Source organism: Branchiostoma floridae, chromosome 11 (genome assembly GCF_000003815.2).
Source record: "Branchiostoma floridae strain S238N-H82 chromosome 11, Bfl_VNyyK, whole genome shotgun sequence".
Lineage (NCBI taxonomy): Eukaryota > Metazoa > Chordata > Leptocardii > Amphioxiformes > Branchiostomatidae > Branchiostoma > Branchiostoma floridae.
Genome location: NC_049989.1, coordinates 23,090,707 through 23,102,286, shown reverse-complemented (window position 1 = coordinate 23,102,286; position 11,580 = coordinate 23,090,707). Strand labels below are relative to the sequence as shown.

Below are 11,580 nucleotides of genomic sequence, written 5' to 3'. Positions count from 1 at the left end.
TATTTTCGCAGTCTGCAGAGGATGTCATCCATAGAATGTACTTGCTGTGGCGTAACGTCCCACGAAAGCGAGGTGACATTTCGTCAGGGATGACGGATGCCCAGAGGTCGTGGGCGGCACATGATTTGTAAATTAATTTACAGTTCGCTGTACGTATTAAGTTCGCGGCGAGCCTAAAGGTGGGTTCACACATGCGTATATATTCAAGTCCGTTTGAGGTGCGTATGAAGCTCTTAGTCTCTACCAGGCTCCACAGGTCGCGGGAAAAATAGTACAAATTGGACAAATATAGATACATAACGTGGCAGATGAGTTAGCTGACCGAGGAGTAGTAGTACTAGTAACTCGCCTGACATGTTACCTTTTTACGTTTGTCCAATTTCTATTATTTTTACAACGACCTGTGGGGCCTGATGGAGGCAAATACTCCCATGCGCGCCTCATACGGACTTTATATATATACATATATACCGCGCGTGGTAGTATCAACCTTCAGTATAATGCTAGTTCACCTTTATCCGCAGGGTAACCTATATCCGTTGTATTTAACAACCAGTGTATTGAGAGACGTCCTGCCTACGAACATTTTGCCGAAGCCACCGTCCATCGACTTTTCTTAGACCTTAGGTCATCTCTAAATACACTGTTGTTAAATATTAATACAGCGGATATAGGTTCCTCGCGGACAAAGGTGAACTACCGTTACCATACCTTAGGCCACACATGAAGTTACACGAGACGTTTTCCTCAACACATTTTACCAGACACATACATGCAGAGTCACCGTGATACATTTTTCAACGTACGAGCAAGAGTCATCGCTTTATGATTATAATATCATCGTCTCGCTCGAGCTCATGCAAGCTTCCAATCCGCCCCTCTCAGACCCTCTAGTCCGCACCTACTCCAGGAAACCTCAAATGCCACCTCTTCCTGTGGTTACCCCACAACCCCCTCCACAGCCTCAAACGTACCTCCCCGTCGCTAGGCAACCGTGCTCCATCCCCGGGCGAGTCTCCAGCACCGTCCCGACCCTAGAGGAAACGCGCGCCGCCTAGGCCCGTGGTTGAAAGTCGCGGTTGCTTATCTTGGTGCAGGTCTTGGGAGAAGGCCCCTTGAAGTGGACGCCCATCCTTCCTGGGGTTTTGGCCTTGGCGCTGAGTACGAGAGGGGAGGCTTTCCTTCGTAACAGTCGCTGGGTCTGCAGGAAAGTCTGGAGAGCCTCGGCGCTGCATGGCAACTCTTAGGTAAGTCCTGACAAGTGTGGTTTCTACTTAGAACGGTCTAGCGTACATCGTTTTACCGTCTGGTTGAAGTTTGTTTCCTGGAGGACAGAAAAGGTAACGGTACAGGTGCATATGAGCGTTTAGACCTACAGTCCGTCTGGTAGACATGTAGTTGTTCTGCGGGATTATATGTGCACGTGGTGACCCGCCCTCCGCGTTTCGTTTCAACTCGTAGGTAAATCCTGACAAGCGTAGCTCCTACTTAGAACGGTCTAGTGTCTCTCCTCTAACCGTCTTGCTGAAGTATCATTCCTGCTGTGGCTATGGGAAGGGTACAGGTGCATGGGAGCTGTTAGACCTACACTGGCAGCCAGGTCTTGTTCTGTGGGAATAAATGGAAGTGTGGTGAGCCTCGGCGCTTCATGGCAACTCTTAGGTAAGTCCTGACAAGTGAACTACCTGCTTCAAACTGCCATCTGTGTGTCCCTAGCCTGCTCTGGTCGTCTTGTTGAGGTTGAGGATCAAGACACAGGTGCATGCGCGAGGTTTAGACCCACATGTACATTTTTTTTTTCTATTTTTGCTTTTGGACAGACGGGGACAATATGGCACTGCACTCAAGTTTTGTAACTTATATTAACAGTGCCACATACACGGTACAGACAGAAGGTAAAGTTAGTCTTTTACCTCCCCAACCGAAGTCAGGTACCCATTTTTACACCTGGGTGAAGAGAGGAAGGTCGTGTAAAGTGCCTTTCCCAAGGGCACAACGCCGGGGCGGGCACGGTGGGGATCGAACTCAGAACCTCTTGGTTCCCAGCCGAACGCTCTACCATTTACGCCATTCCCGACATGTACATTGACACAAAGGTCTGTGAGAATATATGACTTTGTACAATATGTGGCAAGCCTCGGTGCTTCCTTGCAACTCTTATGTAAGTCCTGACAAGTGCACTACCTAGTCTTCAAACTGTTCTCTCGGGACCGTATGGCTGTCTCGTTGAAGTTGTTCCCTTCGAATTCTTAAAGGATAGGTACTGCGAGCGTTTAGAGTTAAACCCACATGTACACTGCGTGGGAGAACGGTCTGTGAGAGTACGTATAAGATGTGGTGTGCCCCGGCGTTTCGTGGCAGCTTTTAGGTAAGTACTGACAAGTGTGATGCCTGCTATTAGTTTCCCTACTTTTGCTTGCTAAAGTTGTTTTCCCAGCGGGAAATTTAAGCCTGTCACACTGTACCCATCCACGACTTTGCTCCAAACCACTTCCCAACCAACGAAGAGCAGCCCCCGACCACAAACGAGTTTTCTTACGACTAAAACTCCCGACCGTCTAGTTTCTTTACCAGAACTTCTTGTTGAAGTTTTCTACCTTAAAGTGCGCTGGAACGGAAAAGTACATGTGCAGGTGCAGGCAAATTGTTGTTGGACCGAGCGGACGGGTAAAGAACAACAAACTTTTCTTGGCTCCGTTTCTGTAGCGTCTGTAGAATGACTACTGTGTGGGTGGCACGGTAGTGTTGCTTTCCACGTTTTGTGATATAAAATAACAGTGTCGGGTTGATGTCTTAACTGCAATACGAAGCCATTATCAAACGTCAAGTTAGAGCGCGGTCACATATAGGTCGAACGATCGTCCTACGATCGCTAACTTCGCGCACTTCGGAGGACAATAATGTACGTGCCTTGCAAAGTTTAGCTCTCTTGGATCCTCTTGGTACTCAAAAGGCTGTTTTGGATCCTTCTCGGTGGTAAACGTTGGTTATGTCACAGTCTGCTTGAAAATCGTATGGTATCAAAATCGTACGACGATCGCACGACCTATGTGGCCGCGCCCTTAGAGTTAGAGTCAAAGTTGTTACTGAGGTTCGGTAAAAGTGTTCACAAGTGTTATCTACATGTAGCAAACTCACTTCGAATTTTCTCGAGGTTGGAACGTGGCGATAATCAAGATACTGCTTGTATATTTGTACTGTCTTGTCTGTTTTGAATCGTGTTCTGTACTGTAAGCCTCCGAGTATGCGTTACCATGTGGGAGCACTGATGGAAGAAAGTACGTTGTTAATTGGGCCTCCTAGACACTTGTTTCTTTTAATTGATACATTAAGACCTTTATTGCACATTTTTGCTACACTGGGCTAAGTACAGGTCACAACTATACATGTTGAAGAGACATAGTTAATAGAAAATAAAACTATCACTATCGTTTCGCGCGTAGGATAGATTCAGCTTCTCCGATCCTCCTTTTTCTGTTACCCTTGAGGTAAAAGAGCAGATATGTTTTATGAGCGATGGTTTGTCTAGTTGCATTAAGAATATGAATTTTTGTACCGAACTTAAGTGAATAGAATAGGGAAATAGGTTTTGTACAACCTTATAGGACTACCTTTACCTAACGTTCCAAACGGAAAGCGTTCAACCCAAGTGTTGTCACCTAAGAATGTATGCAATGTAGCCTCGGGGGCAGGAATTCTTTTCCTCGTTTGCTTTAATGAAGTATTCAAACAGTTTACTGTAAATACTGGTTCCGTGTTAATTACAAGTAACGAGTTAACGATACGGAATGCAGATAGTATAAACAGTGACTGAAAAACAACAAGCACTGGTCACCGGCTATATTCAAATAGAGGCGAACTTGGTCATCAGTATTAATCCTGAAGAAGGCGACAGTGGTACATTTGATTCGTGTGTACTTTTGTGTTCGAAGAACGTTTAGAATTGTATTGTGATTACTACAATCACAGATGATCTTCCATGATAATTAGAGGGGAATCCATCAAGTATAGGGGCATCCTGACTATGATAGCTTTAAAACCATGCTTACATCTAGATGTGCAAGGTTAGGTATGACAGGTCATCAGTGTAATAAAACCAGCTGCTGCCGCGCCACATGCCTGCCAAGCTGTTGTCTGGTTGGAGTTAGATTTCTGTATGTGTTCCCCTTTTGTCTTTAGTTAACACTTATCTAACACCCTCTCCTCTTATAATAAAGAACAGTGGAAGTAAGATAAATCTATTGAGAAACTATAAAAATGTCACGTTTTCCCATGTGGGTTTGGTACAGATACTGTAGGGAGGTAAACTGTTGCTTTGCTTTGCGAATTCACTTGACCGGTGAACCGCTTTCAAGCATAACACACCAGTGAGTGCATGCTGTGAAGAACCGTCTGTTAGATTTGAACCACCGGGATCGACCCGTACTGTTTTTGTATGTGGTTGGATCTTCAGGTTTACGTGTACATGTACATGGTATGTTTATTTAGTTAGTTTTACCACATTTGACATAACAGATGTCAACCCGGAGACCAGATTGTAAGGTTTGATACATTCACACCAGGAAGGACCCCTACTCTTTCCGATAAGTGTGGTGGGTTCTTTAACGCGCTTGCGCCAGGGGTACCGGTGTGCTCTCCTCGAACACGGGAGCGCCATTTACGTCCTATTTGACGGACGAACCTAGTCGAGGCTAGGTAACTATCATTCACACCTGAGTGAAGTGAGGACATACGTGGACAACATTTGGGACACATCAGCGATTTTGAACCGGGGACCTCTGGGGTTTGGCCATACTTCTTTCCGATTGCGCCACATGATGCCACAGCGCCCCAAACATGGCACCCCGGCTAGCTTTACGTCCCTTCCAAGAGGACGTCCCCAACCGAAGCTAGGTACTCATTCCCACCTAGTCGATTGAGTAAATACGTGTAAAGTGCACTTCCCACGGGCCACGGCGTTGGGACCTACTGGGATTAGAACCCTAAACCTTTCGATCCCAAGTCAGCAGCTCTAACCACAAGACCAGGCTGCCCACACACCTGCAGATCCGCTAACACCGGAAACAACTCATTTGTCTCCACCCTGATAAGACTTCTCCAGACAGATGGGGTCGTCACAAGTCCGGCTAAGCTGGAAAACTTCCCAGAGAAAAGAGAGAAAAAAAACTCGGCGGCTTTCCAAGATGTGTAGTCTCCACCAGGCTAACTACGATAGCTTAAACATAGCAAATCTTAGTCAAAGAGGGAGAACAAGAGTCCGTAGGATACAAGCCTCCGTGTGGTAATTATGGTTTGCAATGAGGGATAAGGTGTGTGTCCTTCACTCACCCCACCTAATCCCATCCTTATCAGGAGGGTCGGGGACCATGGTTGCCTCCAGCACAAGTCTTCTCCACCCTTCCCTGTTCTTGGCCTTCTGGGTGCAGACAGCTATATAGCTGCCTGTCCAGTCCCCGATGTCGTCTCCCCGTCTCCTGCGTGGCCTCCCTCTGCTTCTGGTGCCGTTGATCTTCCCTTGCAGGGTGTGGGTAGAGATGGTCTGGGCCCGTGACGTGTGATGTGGCCGTGTAGTATAAATCGATTATCGTGGCGTCATAAAATAAAGGTCATTACTTCAATGTTATATTGGAAAGATGAACTTAAATTCATTGCATTAGGAAGGCCTGTTGCAGGCTACAAGAATAGAACCTGTCAGTCAGTCACGTCCTTTCTGTGCCGATGATTTGTCTCACGCCCTGGGTTAGAAAATTGGCTTCATGTCAGGCCAGCTGTTCGCTTGTTCCGAACAACACTCCGGTAAAGCTACAATAACGCCACAGACAGGGGAATATCTCGCTGGGTTATGAATATGAGTGTGGCAAAGGGGCGAGTCAAAGGTCCGAAGTCTTCGTTCCGAACAACACTCCGGTAAAGCTACAATAACGCTACAGCCAGGGGAATATGAATGTGGCAAAGAGACGAGTCAAAGGTCCTAAGTCTTTATAAAGCATAAAGCGAGTCGTGTCTTGTTTTACCTCTGCTTCAAAAGAATTTGCGCCTTATGCATATCAATACATAGTTAGGATAAACCTGTTTTCCAACTAGATCTCTTCTGCATATCAATTCACAGCTAGGATATATTAACTCTGTCCAGCAAGTTTTCTCCTGTTTCACTGACGAAAAACAATGGGTGTTGTTTGAAACGTCTGACTGTTTCCAAAATCATAGCCAGTTGCTTTTTGGCGTATCTTATTACCTGGATGTCTAATCTTCATCGACGAAAGAAAAAGAAAGAAAGAACTTTAACGTTTTAACTGGGCAAATATTTCGTATTTTATAGCATTAATTGGCCAGGGGCTCTACTAATAGTTCTGTCAGTTCTATTCTTGTCACATTCATGACATGTTCGTTTTTGAAACCTTGACTCTTTGCTCCCTGGTGTGTGTTATTTTTTCGCCCTTACACTAGATTTGGGGTTTCCAGAGGATGCAATGTCCCCAAATAATGTAGACCTAATTTTAAATAGCGCTTTTTGCCTATGTAGTTTGGAGTGTGTTACCGTGAGGACACTTTTATGTACGGGCCTCCTGTCACCTCAGCCCGTGGAATCATCTGTCATCTCTCGGTGATTCTCCGTCACCATGGAGCGTGTTTCACCGTGGGGACCTTGTTTTCGTACGGGCCTCCTGTCACCTTAGCCCGAGGGAGCCACCTGTCATCTCTCGGTGAATGCCGCCACCCGGGAGCGTGTGTCACCAGTGATACTGTACGGGCCTTCTGTCACCTTCCCCCGAGGAACACATCTGTCATCTCTCGGTGAATCCTGCCACCCGGGAGCGAGTGTCACCAGTGATACTGTACGGGCCTTCTGTCACCTCCCCCCGAGGAACACATCCGTCATCTCTCGGTGAATCCCTCCACCTCACCTTACGGCCACCGGGCGTCGCGCCAGGATAAATCGTCTTAAGAATTTCTTCAAGAATTCAGACGTCTTGGGATGTTATCTTGGGAGCTTCTGTGCCCGTCTCGGAGTAAAGTCGGAGTTCTCGGAATAATAAACATCGGTCTGATCTTTGCCTAAGACTTTGATCAAGCCTGGCCTGCCCCTCACCAGGGACGGCAGGCATCTGGACTGAAGGTGATGCGAGGTGAAATATGGTTCCAGTCGGACGGAGAAATATGGGACATGTCATCGCTCAGGGATGGTGTGGAGGTAAGGTGGGAAGGGTTAACGTCTTCTTCTTCTTTCGTGTCATCACTATACTTTCCTGCTCCAGTACTCCACACGCTCCCCTTCCTCTGGGGGTCAGAGCTTCCAGATCTTCCCTGGTGCATGGTTCGGACATGAGAGGGCAGACAAGAAGGTGTTTCATAGTCTGCTCCTGCCCGCAGTCACAAGCAGTCTGTCCATCTGGGCTGAGACCCCACTTTGCCATGAGGGTCTTGCATCTTCCTGTGCCTGTTCTGAGGCGGTTGAGACATGACCAGGTTGGCCATGCCTCCTCTGCTCTTGGAGGAATAGATTCCTTCGGGGCGATGTCAAGACTGTGTGGTGCAGTCTGGAGCCACATGGCCATCCTCTGAGACTCTGCACTGCTACTGAGCGCTTCAACTGAGTGCATGAAACTACCTCTCGACTTAAGTCTCTTTGGCACAGGAGTGTGCAGGTGGAGTACATGGTGTGGGTCAGTCTCTTGTTAACGTTGTTGACAAAGAATCTAAAGGTTCTGGGTTCGAATCCCTGGCACTAGTAGCAGGCCTGAATGACAATGTTGTACTCTTGGAAAAAGACACTTGACACATATCTCCTGACACTACTCAGGTGTAACTGATGAGTACCCTAAGCCTAGCCTAGGGACGTCCTTGTGGACGGGACATACATGTTAAGCACGTTAAAGAAACCAACACGGTTATTTATAAGAGAAGCGGTCCTTCCTAGCCTCCATAGCAGGCTCTCTGGGGCCTTTTTTTTCGCTCATAATACACTTTTGCTGGCCATTTCTATTTGTACTCGGTCGCTGATTGCTGTCCTTTTCTGATTACCGGCCTCCAGAAAAGGTCAGCAAGCAGCGACCGAGAACAAAGAGAAACGGCCAGCAAAAGCGCATCACGAGCCAAAAAAAGGCCCCAGAGAGCCTGCTATGGAGGCTAGGTCCTTCCCGGCATGGGAGAAAACGACAGATCAGTACTTTCTATATCAGTAAAAGGCCTCCATATGGAGACCTGTCATCGGTTGAGGGTGGTGTTAAGCCACAGTAGACACAGGTTATCATACAGAATATCTGTAGCGCTAAGTTACATGGGCGATCTGAGACATCTGGAGACATGTCATCGTCTGTGGGTCGTGTAAAGCCGCAGTAGACACAAGTTGTTGTACGGAATATCTGTAGCGCTAAGTTACATGGGCGATCTGACACATATGGAGACCTGTCATCGTCTGTGGGTGGTGTTAAGCCACAGTAGACACAGGTTATCATACAGAATATCTGTAGCGCTAAGTTACATAGACGATCTGAGACATCTGGAGACATGTCATCGTCTGTGGGTGGTGTAAAGTCGCTCTATACACAGGTTATTATACAGAATAACTGTATACGTAGCGCTAAGTTACATGGACGATCTGTGACATATGGAGACATATCATCACTGTGGGGTGTAAAGTCGCAGTAGACACAGGTTATCATACGGGATTTCTGTAGCAGTGATGGACCCGAACTGTCATCATGACGCGAGGTCTTGTTGCGCTACACATACCAGCATCGGCCTGTGTTTGTGGCTAGACTCAGCTGAGGACTTCTGTCGGGGTTTCAGATGTCTAAGAAAGTTGATGTGATCCTGGTTTTGTGATATGAGACTGCTGGTAGGTGTTTAGTCTTAGTGTGTGGGGAATGATGATCCGAATTAACATTTCATTGCCCCTTCTGAAGCAACCTCACCTCACCGGTCCCATAGCTCTACCGGCCGAAGGGGCAGCAATGCCATCAACATAAGTCTTCCATCTTCGTCTATCTTCGGCCAAGCTGTCTAGCTGGTGTACTGAAGCAATGTTGACTTGTAATTTTGCACACGACAATTGGACAAAAAGTTCCGACTTTTTTTGTCCAACTTAAGTCTTTGTCTAATAAATGATGATCCACGGAATGTCTATCTCTAAGTCCGGACTCAAACTGTGTCCTGGAGATAAGACTTAGATCGCGTCTTGTCTTGACTTGAGTCATGTCTTGTGGCAGGTCTTAAGGCTTGCTGGGAGGTTGTTATCGTCAGGACTCTGTGACTTAAACCCGTGTCTTGGTCAATAAGAACTTGATATAAGAAGCATGTCAGGTCTTATTAAGGTACGGCTATGGTGTTCAAACTAGAACCGAGAGGTCTCTGGTTCAAAACATTCCGTTCTGACATGACACCGATGTAATTGTTGTACCCTTGGGAAAAGCATTAAAGACTATTTTCCTCACTTCACTCAGGTGAAACTGAGTTCCTGACTGCGGCCAGGGCCGTCCCTCGGATAGGACGTTGCATGTACTCTCCAAGCAGAGGTTGAGTCGCGTTCTACCCAGAACCGAGAGGTCTTTGGTTCAAAACACATGACATGACCCCGATGTTGTGCCCTTGGGGAAGGCATTAAAGACTAGTTTCCTCACTTCACTCAGGTGAAACTGAGTTCCTGACTGCGGCCAGGGCCGTCCCTCGGATAGGACGTTCATGTACGCTCCTCTTACGGCTCTGTAATTTTTTCGACTACTACTATATCTACGCGACTCAACCTCTGCTTGGAGAGTAGTTGCATGGAGGTCCGTGTTTGAGGAGAGCCACACCTTAGACGTTAAAGGAAGCAGGACACATATCGAAAAGAGTAGGTGCCCTTCTATGTATGAGTGGATCAATTACAATTTAAATCTGTCCGGTTATGCAGCTTGCACTCTTTACTTCAGTACAAACCTGGTGTATGTCATGCGGTAGTTTACCGGGCCGGGTTCGCAATACTTTAAGAAAAGTTGTTGAGGCCACAACTAACTTGAAGTCTTGAAGATACACAGTTGTCTCAAGACATGAAGGAAATCTCGTCTTTAGTTCTAAAGAACCTAACAGCAGGCGCAGATCACGAAACCAGGATCATATCAGCTTTCTGAGACATCTAAAACTCTGACAGAAGTCATGGCTCAAGTACGTCACAGTCCTGACATAAACACCGCCGCCTGTTGTCACAACTGGGGTAATGGACAAACGATATCTCATGGGTGAATGAATGGTCTATTGATACATAACAATTACAAATTACCACTACGTTACGGCCATCTAATTTTAGAGGCTGAACTTCGTTTTGATTTCTGCATCTATTCAAAATTCAAACTATGTTTTCCATGTGTATGGTGCACATAGAAGATAGCGACACAACTCACAATGTAAACTTTTAGATTTATATTTAAGAGACCTGAGAACATAAAGCTGGCGATCCATTTTTTTATTTGCTTAAAGACAGACAAAGACAATGTGGCACTGTCTGATATTTTGACGTTGCCACATATAAAGGACAGACATAAGGTAAAGTTCCATAGCCTTCTGACGCCATAGGGGCTGTTTTCCACTTTGTCTAGGGACTGGTTTTTGAAGGCGAAGTCCAAACCATTCCTCCTACCACCCTTTACCTTCCCAACCGAAGTTAGGTACCCATTTTCCACCTCAGTGAAGTGAGGAAAGTCGTGCAAAGTGCCTTTCCAAAGGGCACAACATAGGTGACACGGCAGGGTTTGAACTCGGGACCTCTTGGTTCTGAGCCGAACACTCTGCCGTTACCCCACACGACCCCACCGTTACACAACAAGACACACAATGGCGATCCATTCGTCACACGACTTTTTTTTGTGTGTAAAATATGAAAGAACGCACTGTCAACAAGCAAATGATATTTGACTACCGTTTCTGTCCAAAGACAGATTCGTAAGACTAAATGAGTTGTCTCAAAACTGTCGTATGACGACTCTGACAGGGCCCTGAATCAGACTTATAAAGGCAACTATTGACGACCCACCCATCTGTAAAAGTGTAACTTAAAACAAAAGCGACACAGAACTTGAACACAGATCCTCTGAGACGCCACAGAAAAGACTTTGCCACACCGACGTGTACCTCCCAAAGTGCCACAGTAAACACTTTACCGAATGTTGCAGTTTTGCCCTTTTCTGTATGAATCCACAATGGCCTCCTATGATCCCCAGAGCGCCGAGTTTGTTTGAGTTGAATAGCAGGTAGTCGTTAATGGAGCCCGCGGAATGGTAATCTCTCCATTATAGTTCATGTAGTAACCCCCTACTCGGGCCCGGTTACACTGTCATAACAGATACGACACGGAAAACGTTTTACAGAAGCAGGCTTCAAGCAGGAAGATGATATAGCCCGGATATATGTAGGTGACTACTTGTTTCCTCCGTGAAAAATGGAGTTATTGTTTTTGGTGGGTCTGTCCGTCTGTTTGTATTTCCGGATATTTGTGGTTAAGCATTATATTAGAACCTCTATATCAATTGTATGTGGATAGGGGTTAGGAGATGGCTGACGCGCACAGCTCAAGTGTAAACAGCCCACGGTATAGATACATTTGCG

The 11,580-nt window shown here is 46.4% G+C and overlaps 1 protein-coding gene across 1 annotated transcript in view; it reads left to right on the top strand.

The window, feature by feature from the left end:
• Positions 1–1,044: 1,044 nt before the first annotated feature.
• Positions 1,045–11,580, top strand: part of LOC118425942 (carbohydrate sulfotransferase 1-like) — a 52,279-nt gene continuing 41,743 nt past the window's right edge. Inside the window, exon 1 of the mRNA XM_035835112.1 lies at positions 1,045–1,247. The gene's annotated coding sequence lies outside the window, so the exon portion shown is untranslated. The remainder of the gene's footprint in view (positions 1,248–11,580) is intronic.